Source organism: Prionailurus viverrinus, chromosome B4 (genome assembly GCF_022837055.1).
Source record: "Prionailurus viverrinus isolate Anna chromosome B4, UM_Priviv_1.0, whole genome shotgun sequence".
In the NCBI taxonomy this organism is placed as follows: domain Eukaryota; kingdom Metazoa; phylum Chordata; class Mammalia; order Carnivora; family Felidae; genus Prionailurus; species Prionailurus viverrinus.
This window is the reverse complement of record NC_062567.1, coordinates 91361015-91386400: the sequence shown is the minus strand read 5'-3', so window position 1 is coordinate 91386400 and position 25386 is coordinate 91361015. Positions and strand designations below refer to the sequence as shown.

Here is a 25386-nt window from a genome sequence, read left to right as displayed (position 1 = left end):
AGCAGGGCTCCTGCTCACCAGATGTGGGACTCGAACTCACGAACCACGAGATCATGACCTGAGCTGAAGTCAGATGATTAACCGACCGAGCCACCCAGGTGCCCGGTCTACAACATCTTTTACATTCTGCACACACACCTTCCTTACCTTACTGCTCAAATATCCTCTTTTATGACTCATTTTTCTCGTTCATCTTTGGCCACACTGGCCTCCTTGCTTTTCCCTGCATAAACCATTTATGCTCAAACTGCAGGGCCCTTGCATTTGTTGTTCTCTTGATCTAAGATGCTCTTCCACCAAATATCTCTATGGTCTGTTTCCTCACCTTTTTCAGGTTTTACTCAAATGTCAGTCTCTCAGTGAAGTCTTCCTTGACCATCCTATTTTAAGTTGTAGCCTTCCCCAGAATCCCCTAGACCCCTTCGCTGCTTTATTTCTGCCTGTAACATTTATCAAGGGGTATGTAAAAATCTAATAAATACACCATAAACTTTGCTTATTTATTATTTTTTTAATTAAAAAAATTTTTAACGTTTATTTTTGAGAGACAGTGACAGAGCATGAACAGGGGAGGGGCACAGAGAGAGGGAGACACAGAATCTGAGCTGTCAGCACAGAGCCAGGTATGGGGCTCAAATTCACAAACCGCAAGATCATGACCTGAGCTGAAGTCGGACGCTTATCCGACTGAGCCACCCGGGCACCCCAAACTTTGCTTATATATTGTGTTTATTGTTTGTCTCCCTATTCTAGAATGGATGCCTGATGAACTAAGAGTTTTTTTGGTCTGCCTTGTTGAGAGCTATATCCTCTGAGCACACTAAGTGCTCAGTAAATATTTGTTGAGAGAATCAGTGTAACTAACAAGTGTAATACCCAGATTATATAAAGTGCTCTTACATGTCAAAGAAAACACAAAACAACCAACTGAAACATTAACCAAGGGTACGAATAATGACCTCACAGAAGAAACACATTAATCCACAAACATAAGAAAAGGGACTCAATCTCAAGTGATCAGTGAATTAAGCAGGATGAGATATCTTTTCATAGCCACCAGGTTGTCAAAAACTTTAAAAGCCTCACAATGCTAAGCACTGGCAAGGATGGGAGCATCAGTCACTCTCACACACCTGCTGGTACAACTTTGGAGATTTGAAGTATCCAGTAAAGACTGGAAATATATATACCCTTTACCCAGCAATTCCAGTCCTAGATATAAACTCAAGAAGTGCTAACAAGTCTTTTTATGAGCGACATGTAAGAGACTGTGTATGTCAGCAATGTTAATAATGGCCCTAAACTAGAAACTCAAAAGTCCATTAAGAGAAGAATAAAAACATAAATTTGACACATGAAAACAATGGAGCATTTTATAGCAATAAAAACGAGTGAACTATAGCCAAATATGAACATGAAGACTAGATTCCTGACCTACAGAAACTGTGAGATAATAATCGTTTGTGAGATAATGTTTATCGTGACCAGCCATGAAGTTTGAGAGTAATGTGATATACAGAAATAAATAAGTAATACAAAAATGGTGGTATTGGAAGGGTTTATTAGAATTATGTAGGAGAGTTTGTAAAATTATTGATACCTGCACTCGTATGCTGGTATGTCTCACAAATCATCCACGGGACATGGGAGAATATCCTATCACTCAGATGTGTCTATGGAACAGTTTGAAAATCATCTAGGAGATCTGAAAAGGTTGCTGTTTCTTTGTCCTCCCAAAACGCTAATAAAAATGAGAATTAAAAAATTGCAACCATTAGGGGGTCTGGGTGGCTCGGTTGGTTGAGCATCCGACTCTTGATCTCGGCTCAGGTCATGATCTTATTGGGTTCAAGCCCCTCATCGAGCTCTGTGATGACAGCGCGGAGCCTCACTGAATTTCTCTCTCTCTGTCCCTCCCCGACTCCCATGTGCACGCACTCTCTCTCTCTCTCTCAAAAATAAATAAACATTTAAAAAATTATAACCATTAAGTACAACAGAATGTAAAATGAGGCAATAGTAGATGAGAGATAGCAACAACATCTTCAGATGAAAGGCATGTGGAGAAGTAGTAACTGTTGGGTTTTACCTTCTCCATCCTGCAATGTGCCTGCAGAGTGGGGAGCCCAGGAGAAACATTCTGATTCCTGTCACAGAACCTTAGAGGTCTCAGGTGTGTTTCCCTTTACTGCCCTTGCCATAGTGTGGTAGAATCCATGGATTGTCTTGATCAACAACTATTCTAATGCTTCTTGTGTGCAGAGGCTGGCCGGAAAGTTAAAAAAAAAAATGCAAACTCCTTTACATCTAGTTTTCAAGATATGAATTAAGGTCCAAAAATGAAATGCACTTGCATTAGATCTGGAAAGTAGAAATTAGGTGGAGGCCATCTTCTTGTTCCTTTGACTGTTGCTTCTGGCCAGCATGGATACGGAGTCAATGAGTTTTTCTGCCCAATTCTTGGTCCTAGATTTGAGAATATGGAGAGACAACTTCAATGGTGGCTTCATAAGCCTTGGAACACAGATACCAAATTTAGTCTGTTTCATAACTCAGCCCCCTGAAGGCCTAGCCTAGCTTTCTCCCCAAGCTCTTCCAATGAATTTGGAAGCTCCTTATTAGTTGAATTAAATCTCTCTCTGATGAAAAAAAATTTCGATTGGCTTCTGTTTCCTTTAATGAACCATGACTGACATATTCATTCTGATAGAATAAAGGATGTTTACAATCTGGAGAGGTGCCAAAAATGGTACTAAAATATCTCTCCATGGATTATTTGCTGATTGCAAGTGAAAAAAAAAAGTAATTTAACAGCGGGGAGATCTGGCTGTTGCCTCCTTAACCCAGTAATAAATGTTAGTGTCACTAAAAGTGGGACAATCAAAAGTATGTGCCTAAAATGTGATGCAATATAAAATACATAGCACTAGTTAAGAATATTCCCGACAAAAATGTTTAACTTGAATTGAAAGCAGCCTTTATATCTCATCTCCAGTTCACAGGAAATATAGGGTAGATGAACATGTTAAATGACACTAAAAAAGAAACAATCAGGCAAGTCCAAACAGTGAGACAAAGCTTAGGACAATGGACTCAATTCCGCAATTCAATGACATAAAAAAGAGGGTGGGGACAACATGGGGCTCGAACTTAAAACCCCAAGATCAAGAGTTTCGTGCTCTACCGACTGAGCCAGCCAGGTGCCCCCTCTACTTTTCATTATATTAGAAAATTATTGGAAAACTAAAAATAAATTTAGTGGTAGAAGAAAAGACAGTGATGAGCAGTAGCTTGAGGCAGTAACTGAGTCAAGGTTGCTTTTATGATGGACATGTTTGTAAGCTGAGGGTGAAGGAGAAAATACAGACAGAGAGGGAGGAACTGATGGAGCAAAGTCAAGAAGTGGGACAGAATGGATTATAAGGACATGTGAAGAGTTTAGACCCAGAAAGGATGATCACACCCATTTCTCTCAGGACGAAAAATAATGAGTGAGAGATGAGAGTGTTCTAGAGTGGAGACAGCCAAACAAAAATAGCCTTCCACTGGAGGAAGGCTAAGGATAGACCAAGGATAATGATGGTGGGTTTGGGGACTTCAGGAGAACAAGAAAGTTCTGGAAATGATGCTGGGTAAATTCTGTAGGGATGCATTTCTGAAGAGAGGTGTTACTCAGATGAAGTTAGAGAGCATCCATTTATAGTGAAACAAATCAGCATGATTTTATGATTTCCCTCAGGCATGCTCATCAACCTGGGAATGGAAGAAAAAGCAGAGAAGACTAGATTTGCCCTAAAGTGGAGGAAGTGAAAGTGTGACAGTCCCCAAAATCAAATAGGTGAATGTGGGTGTCTCTAGGTTTTTAGTAAGGCCATATATAACTAGCTGCTTACAGGAAACTCCCTGTATGGAACTTTGAGAAACACTAGAAGAGTATTAACACACTAGGACAAGAAAGGCTGAAAGGGACAGGAAGTCATGTTTGCTGTGAAGGAAGGTGCAATCGGAGTGAAGACGTGGGACAAGTAGAGGGAATGAAAAGTTGTAGTCAAGACAGGAAGCACAGAGGGTGAAAGTTTGGAGAATATAAAGTTCCAAGTGGTGTTGAGGTCCCAGATAAGGCCACAGAGATGTGTAACTGCAGTAGAAACTAGTCGGCGAAGTTATTAGATGAAAATGAACATGGATGGGTGGGTGCTTGGGTGGCTCAGTCAGTTGAGCATCTGACTCTCGGTTTTGGCTCAGGTCATGATCTCGCAAGTCATGGGATCGAGCTCTGAGTCAGGCTTGGAGCCTGCTTGGGACTCTCTCGCTGTCTCTCTGCTTCTCCTCCACTTGCACGTGCACGCATATGTGCACACACACGTGCTCTCTCTCTATCTCTTTCTCGTTCAAAATAAATAGGTGAACTTTAAAAAAAAAAAAGAAGGAAAATGAACATGGATGTGGTACACAACTTCTAAGAGCCCCTGAATATCCCCACTTCTGTTACTCACACCCTTGTAGAATTCTCTCCCTTTGACTGGACCTATTGACTTACTTTTAACAAATAAAATAAGGCAAAAATAATGGGCTGCCACTTCTCAGATTAGGTTACAAACGACTCTGGCTTCCATCTTACCTGCCCTCTCTTGCTTTTTCACTCATTTGTTCCATATGAAGCCAGCTGCCATCTTGTAAGCTGTGCAGTGGAGAGACCAACCAGGCAAGGAACTCAGGAAGGCCTCTTTCCAACAGCCCATGAAGACATGAGTCCCAACAACAACCACATGAGTGAGTCTCGAGTGACTCCTCCCCAGCCAAGCTTTAGATGACTGAAGCCCAGCTTCACTGCAGCCTATGAGAGACCCTGAGCAGAGGATCCAGATAAGTCTTGCCCAGATTCCTGACGCACAGAAACCATAAGATAATAAGTGAGGTTTTAGGCCAGTAAGTTGGGGTGGTTTTATACGCAGCCATAGATAACTAATACAATGGATGTGGATGTCTTGAGAATGACAGGAGAGAAGATGGAAAGGAAAAGCACGCAGCCAGGGGCAGTCATCATAAAGATTTAAAGTAGCATCTGGCCAGTTAGCTCAGTCGGTTAGAGCATGGTGCTAACAAAGTAGAGCTTCTCCAACATTAATGAGCATACATATCACTTGTGGGTCATGTTAGAATCCAGACTCTGCTTTGGTATTTCTGTAGCCTGATGTGGGTGAAAGGGGGAGTTAGGAGAATCCAAATCAATATGCTTGTGGAAGGGGTCAAACTGTTTACTAAAATAAGCATGCAGGTTGAGGCACACATAAGCCAGGGCCTAAGGTGAGGCCAGGGAATAATGTAAGAAGGATCAGATAAACAGATCAGTCTGGGTGAAAACATAAAGCACTGAGTATTGCCTAAGACTGGCTTTTACGGGTTCCCTGCGGTATAATGTTTGGACAGGTCTCTCATGGTTAGGGAATAGGATTCTCTTCTCTCTCTCTGTCTCTCTCTGTCTCTCTTTCTCCCCCCTCCTTTCTGTCGCTTAATATCTATCTACATCTATTTAGATGTAGACAGGCCATTAGGGTAAATGGAAAAATAATTCATGTATTCATTTCATTTAGCAACCCTGAACTGAGCACTTATTATGTGCTAGGCTTTGAGGAAACAAAGTAGATGAGAGAGTCCCTGTCCCAGTGATGAAAACAGAAGGGGAGACAGACACATCAAGGATTACCAGAATATGAGGTAATTGGTGCTATAATAAAGGTATGAAAGTTATGGTAGACTGACATGGTAAGTGATTCATTTTTCCCAAGAACCCAGAGGTAGAAGAAGCTTCAAAGAATAGGTGAGGGGTGGGCGAGCGGGGCAATTAGAGGAGTACACACTGAAGGGAAATCAGAGAATTCTAAGTAGATCATTTTGTAGATAAGTCTCTCTCAGAACCCTTCCTTGTACCAGTAGCTTATGCTCACACAGCAACAGACTTCTAATCTTTGCTTGGTTTCATTTGTGGGAAGAGAGCTTGCAAAGCGGCCAACATAAATATTGCCCCGCTTGGCTGCTAGATTTCTCATTGTAAATGATTAAATTGATTTTCAGATACAAACTAGACTGCCATCAGTTTGGGATGCAAGAACCTGTTTTTCTTAGGGCCTGAGCAAGTCAGGATAAGCCAAGATTGAGTGATCCAGATGTACAAGGACAGAAAACCCCGAGAATCTTGGAGGGCACTATCTTTTCTGACCTACCAGTCACTCCTCTTCTGTGCACAGTGAATGATAAACCTAAAGAGGACTCAAGTGATGCTACCATTGTTTACTTAAAGTTACAAAAGGCAAATACCGTAAGATTTAGGGTTGGGGTAAGAGCCTTGAAAGAGAGCCAGCGAGAGATGTGATGAACACATTTGAACGGAGACTAAATTTGGGGTACTGCAGCCATCTGTGTGCATCAACAGCAAGCCTCCAGCGCCATGCTTTTATGCATTCAGCCCCAGCAAATACCATTAAAGAGAAGAGAGCTCGGTGAACTGTTTCTGGAGCCTCTTTGAAACCGTACATAAGGTCAGTTTGACATCACATGCTAATGTTCTGCTTGATCAAGTCGGACCAGTTTTTCTCTCAGTTAATAGGGCAGTTCTGTCCCTGCTCTGTGATTTCCCACTGGCCTTGAACTGCTTCAGCAGCAGCGAATGACGTAACCACAAGCCAAGTGTGCATATGCGTGTATGAGCACACTCAGTCACGCCACTGGAGGTGGCCATGCCCCGCCCCCGTTCTGGCTGGAACTGACTCAAACACTGACATCCCAACATAAAACTGTCACCGTGTCCTTAGTCCACCCTCTTGCGTTGAAGTCTTAAGGTTTTAAGTTCCATGTCTCGTTTACTCTTCACAATACACAATTCTATGTGAGAGTCCTCGGAAGAAAATTCCAAAGGCATTATTTTCCCCATTGCGGTTTTTTATGCCACACTTAAATAGGAGATCTGATTCACATACGGTGTCAAACATTTTGTTGCTTTTTTGTTACTGCCTAGTCCTTGTCAGTACACACATGCATGTTTTTTCAGAGTTGAAATCAGGGTGTTCATTATCCTGTTTATTCAGTGGATTTCCCATCTGCCACCTTTAGACACAGACACTTAGATACACACTCTGTGCCTCAGGGTAGACCAGATTCTTATCATTTGAAGTAGGTACAGAGAATTCCAGTGTATTGAGAGGGCAGGATTGGCTTAGCCCTGCCCTTTATTATTGGGTTTTGTTTTGTTACCAGTTTTTAATGTTGTGAATAAAGCTGTTACATACATCCTTGTACAAATTACCCATTTTTTCTTTAGGTTGTTCACTTGGAATGTATTCCCCCAAGGAAGGAGCCAATGGGTAAACAGTGAAGAATCACTGAAGGATTATAAGCAGAAGGAGGGCGTGTCATATTTTCATCTTTTTTTTTTTAATGTTTATTTGTTTTTGAGAGAGAGGGAGAGAAGACAAGAGTGGTAGGGGCAGAGAGAGAGGGAAACAGAGCATCCATGGCAGGCTCTGTGCTGACAGCAGAGAGCCCGATGTGGGGCTCGAACTCACCAACCCTGAGATCGTGACCTGAGCCAAAGTTGGACACTTAACCCACTGAGTCACCCAGGCGCCCCAGATTTTCATTTTTAAAATATCTGTCCAGTGAGGGTAACACCTACTACAGGGTTACGTGAACACCGAATGAGGTCACGAAGGTGAAAGAAGAGTGAAGAAATTATGCAGACAGATAATGAGGCTCAGAGTTTTCTCAGGAAGTATACCTACCCAAGCCTGAAGATCATCAGTGAATTTAATCACACAATCACACACTCAAAGTGTTTTTCTTGGGTTCTTATTATACCTTTGTAGGCTGAGGACAATGCAGTGCCACTGCAGAAGCAGTGGACCCCCACAAATAACCACTAAAAACAGATCCGCTCTTTGTCTCATGGGTAAGTCCCTGTTTCAGGAACCCAAACTGACCTGAGAGGCAGGAAAGTGGCCTCCTCTGAAACATGACAGCTTCTGTGACCTGATAAAGAAATAGGAGACATCATCTAGTGTAGACATTGGTTTAGGGGACAGCTCCTCACATTTGTCTTCTCTCTTTTCATTTCATCCATTGGCATGCTCTTATATTGAAGTCCTGGGTTTGCTTCTCTTTCTGCTCTGAAGCGCTCAGAATGCCCTGGCTTCAACCATCTCTGGGCTCTGTTTTCTATCTTGATGGTCTCTTCCGGCCCTTGTGGCTCTGAGGTCAGGGGTTCTGTGGTTCTGTCTACTCTCTGGATGGCAAGGCCTGGTCTGGCTCCAACCTAAGTGTCTTGTTGCCTCAGTAATTCTCACACCACGAATCCCCGGCTCTCTAGGGAAATCTGTCAAAAGGTGGCATCAGAATCACCTGAAAGTGTGCTAAAATGCAGGTTCCTGGCTACAGGCCTGCAGAATCAGAATCTCAGAGGTGAAGCCCAAAGAAGCTGGGTTGTCATCATTGGTGTAATAAAAGGCAAACATGTTTCCAATATATATGGTCACTGCCTTAGAGGAGCACCTCTCCCTGCAAATGCCTTCACTCTTTACCTTTCCAGTCATTACCTCTTATTCGTCAAGGTTGTGCTTTCTAGAACAGGTCAAACTGGTCACATCAGAGTCACATCAAAGACAACAGGTTCAAATGATAGGATTGGCATCGGAGAGATGCGCAAGAAAGACTTTTTCAGCCCCACTGATTCTCAAGTTGCCTGATCTGCAGTTGCCTAATCTATGCCATGAAGGCTGACGCAAAATGTGACATTAAAAGACCGTCATAGGTTGAACTGCGCCTCTCCTCCCCAACCCCAAGTTCACATGCTGAAGTCCTAACAGCCAGTATCTCAGAATGTGACCTTATTTAGAAATAGGGTGCTTACAGAGGTGACTGGGTAAGATGAGGTAACACTGGAGTCAGGTGAGCCTCTAATCCAATAGGACTGGTGTCTATAAAAAGGGGAAATTTAGACACAAACAGATAAAGCACACAGGGAGAACACCATGTGAACATGAAGGTAAAGACTGAGGTGATGCCTCCATGAGGTAAGAATGCCCAAGGCTGCCAAAAAATTGCCAGAAACCAGAAGTGAAGCATGGGACAGAAGCTCTCTCCCAGCCTTGGGAGGAACCCACACTGCCAACATCTTGATTTCTCTCTTGTAGCTTCCAGAACTGTAAGACAATAAACTTGTGCAGTTAAGCCACTCGGTTTGTGGGACTTTATCATGGGAGCCCTTCGCAAACGAACAGAGACCTTGGTTCCATTCCTGGCGTGGCCATGGCGACCTCACCACTCTAGCTCCTCTGAGCTGTGCCACGTCATCAGAAAGACAGAAACCACGTTGTGTTCAGCAATGAGATCTGCGTGACAGCTCCTGTGAAGTACTGACTGTCCATGAGATTAGTATTCACCGAACGGCCCATGGGGAAACGCTGTGGGAAGACCATAAAAGAATTCCTTGACTACCAAGAATTATCTTTACTACGTAAAGAGAGCACCAGATATGTAGATGCCTTCAGTTATTCAAAATGTGCAGTTGTTCTCCTCCAAAATGTGCTCCTGTCCAGAGCCCATCCCTCCGCTTGTATACCGGATCTCATCCCTTCTCACCTGGTCAATAACATCACTCAAGCCTTCTCCCCTTTCCTAATTACTCTTTCTTTACCTCCTTACTGAATCCTCTTTTTCTCCCAACTCATTAATGTTGGCATGCTTGAAGGCTCAGTCCCTGGACTCTGCTCTATCCACACTCAGTTCCTTAGTGATCTCATTCAGCCTTTGGCTTTAAATACCATCTGTATGTCAACAACTCCCACAGTTCAAACTCCAGCCCAGACTTTTCCCCTGACCTCCAGATCTGTATATCCAACAACTTGCTCCACCTGCAGCCTTCTCCATCATAATGGTCATAGGTATCTAACTCATCTTTTTTTTTTTTCTTTCTTACACATCATATCCAACCCATAGCAACTCCAACAGGCTCTAGACTCAAGTGTTACCCCAAATCGGACTTCTCACCACCTCCACTATTACAACCTAGTCTATGCCACCATTGTCTCTCTTCTTGATGAGTGAAATTGTGTCCTAATTTCTCCCTTTTCACTCTTGTTCTTATACAGTCAGCTTACAACACAACAGTCAAAGCGATCTGGTTATAAGAGATAACATGTCCTTCTTTTGCTCTAAATCCTCTAATAGACTCCCATCTCATTCAGAATAAAAATCCTGTAATGTAGAAGTAGCAGTCCCAGGGCACCCGGGTGGCTCAGTCGGCTTAGCGTTTGATTTCAGCTCAGGTCGTGATCTCACAGTTCATGGGTTCGAGCCCTGTGTTGGGCTCTGTGCTGATAGCTCAGAGCTGGGAGCCTGCTTCAGATTCTGTGTCTCCCTCTCTCTCTGCCCCTCCCCTGATCGCACTCTGACTCTCTCTCTCAAAAGTGAATAAACGTTAAAAATTTTAAAAATAAATAAATAAATAAATAAATAAATAAATAAATAAATAAAAGTAGCAGTCCCTACAGTGGCCTACAGGCTTGCACATGATCAGGTCCTTGTTACTCTCCCCATCTTCCGTGGTCTGCCCCACCCTCCACTTCTCCAGCCACCGTGGCTTCCTGACATTCTCCAAACATACCAAGCACACTCCTGTGCTGCCATTTCCTTCGTCTGGTGTGATCTTTCCCCACATGCTCACTTGGCCAATCCTTTCAACTCCTTCAAGTCTTTGCTCAAATGTTACCTTCTCAATAAGGCCTACCCTGACTATTTAAAATCACAACCAGCCCCCAATAGTTTCAGTTCCTCTTATTTTGCTCTTCTTTCTTTTTCCATGACACCAATAGCCTCCTAGCATACATTAGATAACTTATTTATTCATTATGTCTATTTCCAACTATCTATCTTTCTGCACCAGAATGCAAGTTCCCAGGAGGGCACGAATCTGTGTTTTGCTCATTGATTTATTTCAATCTCCAAGAACAGTGCCTATCATAGAGTAGGCACTCAATAAATATTTGTTGAATGAATGAGTGAAAGATTAAGAAAATAGGAATTTATATTTCTCTTTAACAAGGGCTCGTCTTATTTTTTGGTGCAAATTCTCACCCTGAATTGAAAGCTAAAGGACTCATCTGTCAAGTTCCCAGTGAGCGGTTTGGCAATTATATCAACTACAGGCAGGTCCTCTTAGGTCGATAGACACCTGAGGCTATTTATTTTATTGGTAAAAGCTTGGTGTGAGAGCATTTTGGTCCAGTTCACGAAAACAGCAGTGTTCTAACCAGCAGCTCCAATAAATCTTACACATTCTTGAGCCCATAAGTCCTGGCCTCTTGCCTCTCTACACATCTTTTCATCCAACTAAGAAGAACCTCTTGTTGGAGCACACAGGAGCACTTGATTAGGAAGCGCGATGGGAAGGAACATGATCTTCTTCCTTTTCTACCCCAGGGACAAAACTTTGGAGCAACCAGGTCTTTGCTCAGTATATACAGACTGTGATGAGAAATATTTTGCATCTCTTTCCACACATACTGGATGACTTGCCCAATGTCCAGAGATAGATAAGGTTAATACCTGGAGCCATACACTGATACAGTCTTATTCCAAGGCAAGTTGTGTTTACCTCTGGGATTGTCAGTTACTGCATGACCATCAGAGTCCACAGATATAGTAGACTGAGAGATGATTCATCCGAAAGAGTGTGTTTTCCATAATTTTCCAATTCCAGTCTTCCTATATATACCTCTTGCTTGTCCTTTGCTCCAATCACTACACTAGCAGCTTCTCATAACTGGAACTACGGCTTATGAATTCATGAACTCTGAAGCCAGATTGTATGGGTTGAGTCCCAGGATTAGCACATACCAGCTGTATGAGCTTGGACAAGTTATTTAACCTCTCTGTACCTTGATTTTCTAGACTGTTAAATAAGCATAATAATACTACCTGCCTCATCAGATTGTTGTAAGGTTGAAATGAATTTATATCAATATATATCAATATATATCAATCACTTAGCTATATATATATCACTTAGCTATATATATATATATATATATATATATATATATATATATATATCACTTAGCCCAACATCTGGCACATAGAAAGTTATGAATATATATAATATCTATATATTCATGTGTGTGTGTATGTATATGTGTATGTATGTCCTCCTTTATGTGTGTTATGTATATTTGTGTGTATGTCCTCCTTTATGTAATTAGAAGCACTTTGCATCTTGGTGAGGGGACAGAAATTATCCAAGATTATCTTTCAGTGCAATCCCTGCATTATAATGATGAATGAGCCAGCTGTTTGCTGAAAAGATTCTAACAATATGTTAGGGAGAAGGATTGAAGACTAATCCCCAGTGTGATTATATTTGGAGATAGGGCTTTTAGGAGTTAGTAAGATAAAATGAGGTCATCAGGTTGGGGTCCTGTATGAAGAGCAAGAGAGGGGAGCCTGGGTGGCTCAGTTGGTTGAGCATCCAACTCTTGATTTCAGCTCAGGTAGTGATCTCAGGATCATGAGATCAAGCTGTGCATCTGGCTCTGTGCTGGCAGCATGGAACCTGCTTGGGACTCTCTCTCTTTCTCTCTGTCCCTCTCCCCTGCTCACACTCTTTTTCTCTCTAAAATAAAAATTAAAAAAAAAAGAGAGAGAGAGAGAGAAATTTCTGTGTGTGTGTGTGTCTGTGTGTGTGTCTGTGTGTGTGTGCGCGCGCACCCACTGAGGAAAGACCATATGAGGACACAGCAAGAAGGCAGCCATCTGCAAGCAAGGAAGAGAGCTCTCATCAAGAATTGAATTGGCCAGCACCTTGATCTTAGATTTTACAACCTACAGAAGTGAAAGAAATAAATTTTTGCTGTTTAAGCTATTCAGTCTATAGTATTTTATCATGGTATCCTGAGCAGACTAAAACAAGGACGCATGCCCAGATGATCCCTGATAAAGGGGGTTTGTTGCTGGGATTTGTGGGGCACCATGGGATGTCCTCTGTTTCATGGCAGCCATTCTTGGTCACAGAGTTTCCCAGACAGGTTTATCTATAGGCTCATGGAGAAATGAAGCAAGGGCTCAGCATGGATTGGGATATTGCCTACTCTTTGTTTAGTTAGTAGTTGTATTTCCTGGTTGAGGTGATTTGTCATCATCCAATACAGACTGAGCCCTATTGGGCAGTTTGACACATGAAGCTCTTCTTGGCTTCCTTCTAACTCTCTCATTTCCATGAAACTTGGTTCCAACTGAGTGTGGCTGGAATAGTAGCAGCAGTGGTTTCATATGGTAAGAAATATAAAAACCGTATACAGAACAAACCACTAGAGACCTATTTCCCAGAAAGCGGCTGTGGGACGAGAAGGTACTTGAAAGCTTCAAGGGTCTCCCCTTGTGTAGAGTCTAGCTCTTTCCATGACAACAAAGCTTGAGAACAGCAATTTTGAGGTAAATTGTCCTATACTACTCCTTGTATTAGTTTTCTAGGGCTGCTGTAATGAAGTACCACAAACTGGGTGGCTTAAAACAACATAATTTATTCTCTCAGCTCCCTGGAAGCCGGATGCCCAAAATGAAGGTGTCATTAGAGCCATGCTCTCTTTGAAGGATCTAAGGAAGAATTCTTCCTTGGCTTTCCAAACTTCTGGTGGCCCCCAGCGTTCCTTGGCCTGTGTCAGCATAACTCCAATTTCTTCCTACCTTCATCTTCTTACGGCCTTCTCTGTGTGCACTTCTTGTATCCCCTTCTATTCTTTTTTTTTAATGTTTATTGATTTTTAAGAGAGAAAGAGACACAGTGAGAGCAGAGGAGGGACAGAGAGAGAGGGAGACACAATCAGAAGCAGGCTTCAAGCTCCAAGCTGTCAGCACAGAACCCTATGTGGGGCTCGAACTCATGAACCGTGAGATAATGACCTGAGCCAAAGTCAGACGCTTAACCAACTGAGCCACCCAAGGCACCTCTATCCCCTCTATCCCCTCTATTCTTATAAGAACACCAGTCACTGGATTCAAATCCATTTGAATCTCGTATAGCCTCATCTTACCCACATTCTGCAAAAATCCTATTTCCAAATAAGGTTACACTCTAAAGTTCTGAGTAGACATGAATTTTGGGTGGTGGTGGTGGGGACACTATTGAACTCACTATATTGCTTTAGTTAAGATTCTTTAGTTGAAAATTACAGAGAAACACATGAGCCACATTATGCAAGAAAGAAAGAAAGAAAGAAAGAAAGAGAGAGAGAGAGAGAAAGAAAGAAAGAAAGAAAGAGAGAGAGAGAGAGAAAGAAAGAAAGAAAGAAAGAAAGAAAGAAAGAAAGAAAGAAAGGAGGATTTTATTTATAGGACACAGGGGTATCTTACAGAATCCCAGGCCAATAAAGCAGTCAGGACTCAAGAGGAAGAGTCCAGAACTGTGCAGTTATCCAAAGTATTAGTCCTCTCTCTTTCTTACTCTTATCTCAGTTTCCCCTTGCCTCTCAGCTTTGTTCTCTTTCTAGACTGGCTTTTCTGCACCTTCATGCCCTCAGCAGACAGCAGACGACCAACTCATTACTTCAGAATTTACATTTCTGTTCAAATAATCAGTGCAAATTGGATACACTTGGTCCCAATTCTAAATTCTCAGGAGAGTCTGATTGGCCCATCTAGGATTAGTTGTACAATCCTGGTCCAATCAATTGTGGGTAGATGGGTGGAGTGATGTAGTAAATCCAACTGGGGAATGGGAAGGCAACTCTCAGAGAAAGATGAATCACTGTGAGCTGGGTGGGTAACCCAGAAAAGATCTACATGTGTCTTGTGTTTTATAGCACCAAACAGAGAACAAAATGTTTTTGTGTATAATCTCATTTGATTTGTGCAAATTCATCCAGAGTAGGCATAAGTGGCCTTTTTGCCTATTTTACAGATGTAGAAACAGACTCAGAGAGATGAGATAACTAACCCATAAAGATGGTCACTGTTTGCGACCAGACCCAACATTATGTCTTCTGACTCCTGACCTGACCCTTTCATCTCAATCCGAAACACAGAAATGTAACAGCTTTGTAGTTTGTGTTGCAACAGAATGTTACTTATGCATAGTTTTATTACCCAAGTTTACAAATGTACTTTCAAAAATAAAACTAGCGACCTGAAGATGATAGCCATTCTACCCCGTCCAACTCTTCCAGTGCTTCCCGCCTCTCATTTCCCTTCTTTCCCTTTCCACCACCCTCAACACTATTCTCCCAGGAAGTCTTCACCAGGATTTAATACACAAAAAGAAAAAGAGAAATCATTTTCCTTTTCACGTTTTAACCCAAACCCTCCTTCTTTGCATTTTATTATTTCCCTCTTACTAAATCTGATGTCCAGTCTATCCACAGTGTTTGGGGAAATGGGAGTTGTTTTGTGTTTCACGGTCCTTTTATTCGTTTCTTACATTTTCTCCAATTCAGTCTCCTTCTCATTTTTTTCACTCGCTGGATTCCCCCAGTCCTGGGGCCTCATAGTAAATGATTTTGCCTTCTGTTTACTGAAACTCCATTAATTACCCGGGCCTTGTTCAATTCCCTTGAACTTTCTGTCTCTATATTCAGCTTCTTTCCATTATCTCGGGGAAAAATCAATCCCCTTTCTTTAGAGATAAAAGTTTTCTCTCCTAAAGCTGCCTAGAACCATTAACCTCATATAAATCCTTCTTTCTAACACTTCTCTTTAGCTTTCATTTTTAGCTTATCACTTTTTTCCCTAGGGAACAACAACAATCCAAACCTTTGATAGGCCTTGCTGCCCCTTTCTGTCTTTGCAGCCATACTTCTTGAATAAACAGTCTCCGGCCACTCCCTTCAGGTTGTGTTCCTTATTCCTTCCCTTTTTTCAGTCTGGGGTCCCTGTTCCTCTCCATCACCCTGTTGAAACTGCACTTTTAAAAAACGTCTTCCATTTCTCCCCTCACTTTGTTCATGCTTTCATTTAAATAGTCAAACACAGTTTTAACAGTTGCTTTAACATTCTTGTCTGCTAATTCCATCCATCTTTATCATTTCATGGTCCTTTTGGGGTGATTATTCTTCTGGTTATAGGTTACATGTTCCTGCTTCTTGGCACACTTAGTAAATTTTTGTTGGATGCTGAACATTGTGAGTTTTACATTGTTGAGTATCTGGATTTTGTTGTCTTCCTTTAAAGACTGTTGTGTTTTGTTATGGTAGGAATAAAGGTACTTGATCCTTTGGGGGCTTGTTTTTAAGCCTATTTAGGGTGGACATAAAGTAAACTTTATTTATTTTTTTAATGTTTATTTATTTTTGAGAGAGAGAGAGAGCGCGAGAAGCTGACAGGAAGAGAGAGGAGACACAGAATCTGAGGCAGGCTCCAGGCTCCAGCTGTCAGCATACAGCCCAACACAGGGCTTGAACCCACGAACTGTGAGATCATAACCTGAGCAAAGTGGGATGCTTAACTGACTGAGCCACCCAGGCACCCCTGTAGCCTTTATTCTAGGAATAGTTTAGTAACATTACTAAAGCAGGGCCTTTCTAGGGTTACTGTAGAACACTCCTAGTGAGTGATCAGTGAGGCCACTCTTCTCTGCCTAGTCAGAACTTGAGCAGTCCCACTCCTGTGTATGCTCAGGAACAGTTCAGCCCACAGCTCTCCAACCTCTCTTTACCCAAACTGTTGAGTTTCACTGTATTCAGCAGACTCAAAATAAGCCCATACAGACTTCCAGAGCTCTTTTTCTAAGTAGCTTCCTCCTCTCTGCAACCCTGCCCTACAAACTTCCAGCAGCCTCACCTCTCCTGAACTCTGATCTTTGTCTCCTCAACTCAAATAAAATTATTGTGTTTTACATGGAACCCACTTTCCTAATCCATGGCCAGGTAGGTGCCCCAAGGCAGAAAGCCATGGACATCTGAGGGCTACCTTCTCCAAGGGATCACATTCCCACACTACCTATTGTCCAAAGTCTGAAAACAGTTGTTTCCTATATTTTGTCCAGTGTCCTAGTTGTTTAAGGTTAATCCCATTTCCAATTATTCAATCATGGCCAGAAGTCGGAGTGTCTGACACTGCTCTTTTGAAGAACACCAGTGATTGCTTCTAAGTAATTCCAAAGGCACTTCCTTATTCTTTTTGTTCTAGTGGCAACATTTGGGTCACTGCCTTCTTAAAATTCTACTCCCTTAGATCATCCTACCTCCCTTAACATTCCTTCCCTATTTGCTATTATCTTCTCTTCTTCAGAGGGCCTGGTGATTAGGTAAGCACAATTATAAAGCAGGTCACAGTTGATGCTAGCAATTTCCAGTTTGATCAGGGAACATAGTTGCAAGTATCTAGGCACTGGTCTCTAGACTAAATCACCACAGTTAGCATATAACAAACATTTGCTGATTGATTTGGGGACCTCTTTACCCTCATTCATTAGTGGGACAGTTAAGAATAAAGCAGGAAAGAATATCCAATGGAATAAAGACAGTCTCTTCAGCAAGTGGTGCTGGGAAAACTGGACAGCAACATGCAGAAAAGTGAACCTGGACCACCTTCTTACACCATACACAAAAATAAACTCAAAATGGATGAAAGACCTAAACGTAAGACAGGAAGCCATCAAAATCCTAGAGGAGAAAACAGGCAAAAAGCTCTTTGACCTCAGCCACAGCAACTTCTTACTCAACACGTCCCTGGAGGCAAGGGAAACCAAAGCAAAAATGAACTACTGGGACCTCATCAAGATAAAAAGCTTCTGCACAGGGAAGGAAACAATCAGAAAAACTAAAAGGTGACCAAGGGAATGGGAGAAGATATGTGCAAACGGCATATCAGATAAAGGGTTAGTATCCAAAATCTACAAAGAACTTATCAAACTCAACCCCCAAAAAACAAATAATCCAGTGAAGAAATGGACAAAAGATATGAACAGACACTTCTCCAAAGAAGACTGACACATGAAAAAATGCTCAACATCGCTCATCATCAGGGAAATACAAATCAAAACCACAATGAGATACCACCTCACACCTGTCAGAATGGCTAACATTAACAACTCGGAGAACAACAGATGTTGGTGAAGATGCTCAGAAAGCAGGTCTCTTTTTGCACTGCTGGTGGAAATGTAAACTGGTGCAGCCACTCTGGAAAACAGTATGGAGGTTCCTCAAAAAATTAAAAATAGAACTATCCTACAACCCAGCAATTGCACTACTAGGTATTTACCCAAGGGATACAGGTAGGCTGTTTCAAAGGGACACATGCACCCCAATGCTTATAGGAGCACTATCAACAATAGCCAAAGAATGGAAAGAGCCCAATGTCCATCGATGGATGAATGAATAAAGAAGATGTGGTGTGTATATATATATATATATATATATATATATATACACACACACACACACACACACACACACACACACACACACACAATGGAGTATTACTCGGCAATCAAAAAGAATGAAATCTTGCCATTTGCAACTACATGGATGGGACTAGAGGGCATTTTGCTAAGTGAAATTAGTCAGTTAGAGAAAGACAAATATCATATAACTTCACTCATATGAAGACTTTAAGATACAAAACAGATGAACATAAGGGAAGGGAAGCAAAAAGAATATAAAACCAGGGAGGGGGACAAAACATAAGAGACTCTTAAATATAGAGAACAAAAAGAGGGTTGTTGGAGGGATTGTGGGAGGGGGGGATGGGCTAAATGGGTAAGGGGCTTAAGGAATCTACTCCTGAAATCATTGTTGCACTATATGCTAACTAACTTGGATGTAAATTATAAAAAATAAATAAAGTATAGGGAAAAAAAAGTGACTGTGTTAAATATGTACATATTTCGGTATTAATGCTATTACTTTCCAATCGCAATTGGGAAACATATGCTTGAATAATTTGAGATTCAAATTATCAAGAGGGTAATCTTTGCTAGATTTATTGTTTGTTTTGTTTTTGATATGTCCCTTTCAACTTGTACAATTCCTCTTTTGGTTCTTCCCCAACCAGACCCCAAACTTTTTCTTTTTTCCTTTGTATATGTGTTTTTGTCTTGGGTAGCTTAGCAGTATGCTAAAATTTTCAGATTTTGTTTCTTATTTCAGATAAAATTATGTAGGTTAATATCTTTATTGTAAATTGTGGTTTTCATTAACCTTGGCTAATGATTCCAGACCCCTACAGTTAGAGTCATGCATAAATTCAACATGATTATGTTGCCACAGAGACTGAAGCCTCATTTTTCTCCTGAGGACATTTTCATTAATTATATATGACTCCTACATGTATTCGGTATAAAACAAATTAAACTGCATCAAAAAGATGTCTGTGATAAACAGAATAATGATTAAAAAATAATATAGTATTCCACATCTGTCAAAAGAAATTAACTCAGATACTCTGATCACTTGCTGTAGCTTTTACTAATATTAGATGACATTACGATAACCAAACATTAAGCAAAAGTTAATTATGTATCTTTCAATTATTCTTCCAACTGTCTTTCAAGAAACTTGTCAACACAAGCTTGATGCCTTGGGAAATAATGTGACTTTAAAGGAGTCATTATCAAGCTCAGTCTGACAAGTCTGTGTTTAAAATCAAGGACAATTAAATATTTGCTTATCACGGGCATTTAATTTGCTGCCCTTTAGACCTCATTGCACCTTGTTTAAGAATGTTTCAAAAATAGACTGATTTTTAAGAACTACTCCTCATGGATAATGGTTTACTTAAAAAGAGTTTTTACAAATACTGTGCTGTTTGGCATCCCTGGCTACCTATGTTTGAAAGAATTTAAACTGAGGTGGCATCCGTGAATGCACAATAGATTTCAAAAACGCAACAAGAAAACCAATACTGAATAATAGAATCTTTGTCTTAGCCTAAAAAACAATGGTTGAGGCAAGGTATATGCTAATATAACTGGAAAGAAGATACAATCCCAGAGCATCAAGGGTGAGTAAAAAGGATGTCAATCAGGGATGGAGAAATAGTAAATACAAAGTAGCTCATTAGGGCATTGGCTATGGCTTCATGAGAAAACCCGGCGAGTTACTTGGTCAGGCCATATGGAATAATGGTGCCCAGAGTGGTCCATCAAGGAGGAAGGGAGCTAGTTAATGTGCAAGCTCCTCTTCACCTCCTGTCTTTCTTTGGTCAACGTAGACCTCCCAGGGTGATAAGTCCCTTGCACTCCTGGGCTGTGTAACACAAGACCCCTCCAGGCAGTCACCGGGAAAGCCACAGCCTGAGTGAGGCACGGTGCTGCCTCTGAGTCTGGAAGCGGTGGGAGGAGCCAGAGGCTCCATGAGTCAGGTTGAGCTGGCTTGAGACTCCTGGTTCCACTGCAGCTCTTATTGTGTGGGTGTGATGGGGGCCATGCCTGAGATGTTCCTCACACCAGGGGAGGTAAACACCATCAGGACTCTCTATTAGTGAGCAGCTTGAAGGTCAGTGAGGCAAATCTGGAGAAACATACAAAATAGGTCCAATATTTTCTTTATTATTATTCAGGCCCTCTATCTCAAAATTCCACTTAAAACACTTTTTTTTTGAGCATCTGCTATTTGCCAGCCTTTGTGCCAGGGGCACACAGATAAAGAAAACAAGACCCTTGGCCTCATAATTAACTATGGTTTATTTTATTTTTAATTTTTTTAATGTTTGTTTATTTTTGAGAGACAGAGACAGAGTGTGAGCGGGGGAGGGCAGAGAGAGTGAGAGAAAGAGAGAGAGAGAGAGAGAGAGAGAGAGAGAGAGACAGAATCCAAAGCAGGCTCCAGGCTTTGAGCTGTTGGCACAGAGCCCAATGTAGGGTTCAAACCGGGGGACTGTGAGATTATCATCTGAGCCAAAGTCAGATGCTTAACTGACTGAGCCACCTAGGCACCCCTAATTGTAGTTTAAATACCAAGACATTGGGACTTCATTTATTTAAGTTTATTTATTTGTTAAGTAATCTCTGCACCCAATGTGGGGCTCAAACTCACCACCCCGAGATCAAGAGTTGCACGCTCTTTTGACTGAGCCAGCCATGTACCCTAAGACACTGGGACTTTTTTTTTTTAATTTTTTTTTTTAATTTTTAAAAATTCTTTTAATGTTTATTTTTGAGAGAGAGAGACAGAGAGACAGAGAGACAGAGCATGAGCAGGGGAGGAGCAGAGAGAGAGGGAGACACAGAATCCAAACAGGCTTCAGGCTCTGAGCTGTCAGCACAGAGCCCGACACGGGGCTCGAACTCACAAACCATGAGATCATGACCTGAGCTGAAGCTGGATGCTCAACTGACTGAGCCACCCAGGCGCCCCAAGACACTGGGACTTTAAATGAAAGAAATGAATTCTGTTTAGGAGGGACCAAGTAAAGCTACAATGATGAAAACATGGATGAATGAGGCAGCCTTGTCTAAGTCGGTTGTGACATGTGGAAAGGAAGGGTAAAGACTGGTAAGAGATATACAATACTAACCAACAGTATGCAACATACCTCTTGAACCCAGAAGTAGAACTATACATGAGTGAAGACCTCTAGCAGTTTAGGATCTCTTGCTTCTTAAACTTTCTACTGTGATGGCCACATATAAGGCAATGTGGCAATTAACAAAAAACCCAACTAATCATGACTTAAACCACGAGTGTACCAATTACTGGCTTGTTAAGTTCAAGGCAGGTCATCCCAGAGTGGTTTTGGAAACAAAACGGTGTCACCATAGTTGGTTTGCAACCCCGGGAGTTCCCTAGCTGAAATCTGAAACTGGCCCCTGTACACGGGGGCAAGGAGAGACCAAAGAAAGAGGAGGGCCACTCCAGATTGGTAGGTGGCAATTTTATTTTATTTTATTTTATTTTATTTTATTTTATTTTATTTTATTTTATTTTATTTTATTTTATTTTATTTTATTTTATTTTACTTTATTTTATTTTATTACAGAGAGAGAGAGAGAGAGAGAGAGAGAGAGAGAAAGTGCGAGCAGGGGAGAGGGGCAGAGGGAGAGAGAGAGAATCCCAAGTAGGCTCCATGCTCAGCATGAAGCCCAATTCGGGGCTCAATCTCATGATGCTGGGATCACGACCTGAGCTGAAATGAATACTCGGACACTCAACCAACTGAGCCACCCAGGCGCTCCGGTAGGTGGAAACTTTAGTAAGTGAGGGGGCTTACATATGAGGTTTGTCTTGGACAGTCACAAGATGAATGTATCTCCATGTCCACCTACCAGAATCTTAAAGGTTTGTATACAGAGGCCTATAGAGGTTCAGGCACATACATAGTTCAGATGGTCTCAACAACACATTACTTTCTCAAGGTTCTGTCCTTGAAACGGCTCCAGCTATGGGAACAGTGGACAGAAATCTACACTCCAAGGACAGGGAAGAAGATGGGGAACCTCTGATTGCCCAAGTCCAGTTTGTGGGTCAACCAGTGGTCGCATCCTCTTAATGGCCTCCTCTAACACCAAGAACCCAAGGTCTGTCTTCTGCTCTGCCATCTTCAATTTGTTGCTTTCATCCTTACCTCATACCATTACCTCATAACCTCAAAATAATTGCTGCAGCTCCAAACGTTACATCTTCATAGAACAACATCCAGAAAGAGAGGAACAAAGGGGAAAACTGAAGCTTTCTTCTCAAGCATTTCTTACTTATCAAATAACTCTTTCCCAGAGGCTCCTTGTAGACATCCTTTTATGCCCTATTAACCTAAAGTGGGTTGCTTGTTCCAGCCCTAGATCAGAGGAGAAAGAGATTAAGCCTGCCATCATTAACTTAAATCCATGGAGATATATCCTCTGTGGCTGAGTACATAACTGCAGATCAAAATTGACCTCCTTCCTGATCTTCATTCTAGTCAGTGTGTTCTTTCTAACAGGCTGATAATGTCACTGTCGTAGAAATCTTTCTGTGGGTTTTCCTTGTCTATAGGGCAGGTCCAAGTTCCATGACCATTCATGTTTCTTTTCAATAACTCTTCAGTTTCATCCTCTTCCACTCTGCCACCGGCAGTCTGTTTCAGACACATGGAAGTAGCTGAAATTCCCAGAATGCGCCATGCCTGCTATTACCGCTAGTGTTTTGTATATATTGTCTCTTCTGACTTTCACCATTGCCTTCATAGCAACTACAATTTCTTTTTCTTTTCTTTTTTATTATTTTAATTCCAATGTAGTTAACATACACTGTTACACTAGTTTCAGGTGTGCAACATAGTGATTCAACGCTTCCATACATCACCCAGTGCTCATCACAATTGCACTCCTTAACCCCCATCACCTATTTCACTCAACCTCCCCACTCCTCCCCTCTCGTGACCATCAGTTTATTCTCTATTACAACTTATTTTTCAAACATAGACTTAAATCCCCTCTCCTCAGAAAGCCTTCCAGGATGTGTCTCCTCTTTTCGCAAAAGCACCCTGTTTGTACCCCTCTGTGACATTGATAGCCTGTGGCAATTATTTATTTCTTCATCTAATTCCTCAACTTGACTGGAAATCCCCAGGGCTTAGCCTAGTGCCCAGAATGCAGAGCCATTTAAAAAGTGCTGGTTAAATGGAAAATCCCTCTAGATGTATGCTATCAACCTCCACTGGGTCTTTATTTGTTTGACTTGTCACCATTGAACCCTAACCCTGTGACTACTGCAAACATTTCCCACCCTCCGATGGCCCAAGAGCAGTCCTTGCCTCCCTTTTCCTCCACAGGTAATCTCAAGGTCTACTTCTTAGAGTTCACTGATGACATTAAATTCAAGGTCCTTAATCTTCCCTTATTTACCTTAAATCTCATTCTCAATATTTAACACTTCTCTCTTACTCTCTTCATCCCTCTCATCTGAAAAGAAAAGGTATTTCTTCTTCTTATTGATCTCATGACTTCCACCTACGCTTTGGACCTCTCTTTCCAGAAAATTCCATCTTCTCTTTGATACCTGCTAGCACTCCAGTCTCTAAAACACCCAGCAGACTGGTTATATCTCAGAAGATTCCTGTCCTCTCATCAATGCCTTCAAACCTAGCAAAGGCTGCTAGTACAGGAGGCTCAAATACGAGCTCAAATACACCCATACAGTGTATAGAAGTGTTTCATTAGACTCACAATATTTTTTAAATTGGAAAATTTCACTTAAAAATAAGAATTTCAGGGGCACCTGGGCGGCGCAGTCGGTTGGGCGTCCGACTTCGGCCAGGTCACGATCTCGCGGTCCATGAGTTCGAGCCCGGCGTCGGGCTCTGGGCAGATGGCTCAGAGCCTGGAGCCTGTTTCCGAATCTGTGTCTCCCTCTCTCTCTGCCCCTCGCCCGTTCATGCTCTGTCTCTCTGTCCCAAAAATAAATAAACGTTGAAAAAAAAAAAGTTTAAAAAAAAATAAAAAATAAAATAAGAATTTCAGTCTTCTCAAGGAGCCTGTGTGGCTCAGTCAGTTGAGTGTCTGACTTCACTTCAGGTCATGATCTCATGATTCATGAGTTCAGGCCCCACATCGGGCTCTCGGCTGGCAGCACGGAGCCCACATCAGATCCTCTGTCCCCCTCTCTCTCAGCCCCTCTCCTGCTCACTCTCTTTCTCTCAAAACTAAACATTAAAAAAAAAATTCAGTCTTCTCTGTGAAGGTCAGATAGCTGGCTGTCTTGGGTCATGCTTTCCATGAGGCAACAATGGCCTGGGCATGGGTGTGTGGTGGGGCCTATGATCACCATATCATCATGGTCTCTTTGCTCACTTCTGTTACCTCTCTAGTCCTTATAAGCATTTGACTTTGCAATCCCCCGCTAGACTTTTGGTTTTGTTCCTCTCTTTCAATTGGAGGTGCCTTCTTGAAAGTTGCCAGTGATTTTCCAGTTATGAGATATACGGGTGTTTCCTCCATTCTCATTATCCTTGAACTTTCTGCATCGATCACCTTTCTAGAAACCACACCCAGTCTGGCTTCCTTAGCCCCTCATTTTCCTATTCTCTTAGGTCCCTAATGCTGAAGGATTTTTCTGGCTGTTTTCCTTCTGCCCCCTAAATGAAAGCTTTTCCTAAGATGTCTTCCTGTAATTTTCTATCTAAGACACCACTCACCTCCATGGACTCAGTGAATCATGTGGCTTTTGCCACCCATCCCTTTATGTGAAGAGCTTCCAAATTTCTTTCCCTCTAGTGTCTCTTCCTCATGTTCTTTTCACATATTCCCAAAGGTCTGCTGGAAATATCCTTCTGAATGTGCTTCCAGCACCTTAGACTTAATACAACTGAAATGTAATTCATCATCTTGCCTCTCGCCCCCTCCCCCTTGACCAAAACAGGTCCCTCCTGACTAGTTAACTATTGATGGAGTTCTCACAGTGACCCAGGCTGCAAATCACTTTAGTCCTTTCC

The 25386-nt window shown here is 41.9% G+C and overlaps 1 protein-coding gene across 1 annotated transcript in view; it reads right to left on the bottom strand.

Moving 5' to 3' along the window:
- Positions 1-9438: 9438 nt before the first annotated feature.
- The window catches only part of YEATS4 (YEATS domain containing 4), a 57920-nt gene continuing 41972 nt past the window's right edge, over positions 9439-25386 (bottom strand). Inside the window, exon 8 of the mRNA XM_047865972.1 lies at positions 9439-9455. The gene's annotated coding sequence lies outside the window, so the exon portion shown is untranslated. The remainder of the gene's footprint in view (positions 9456-25386) is intronic.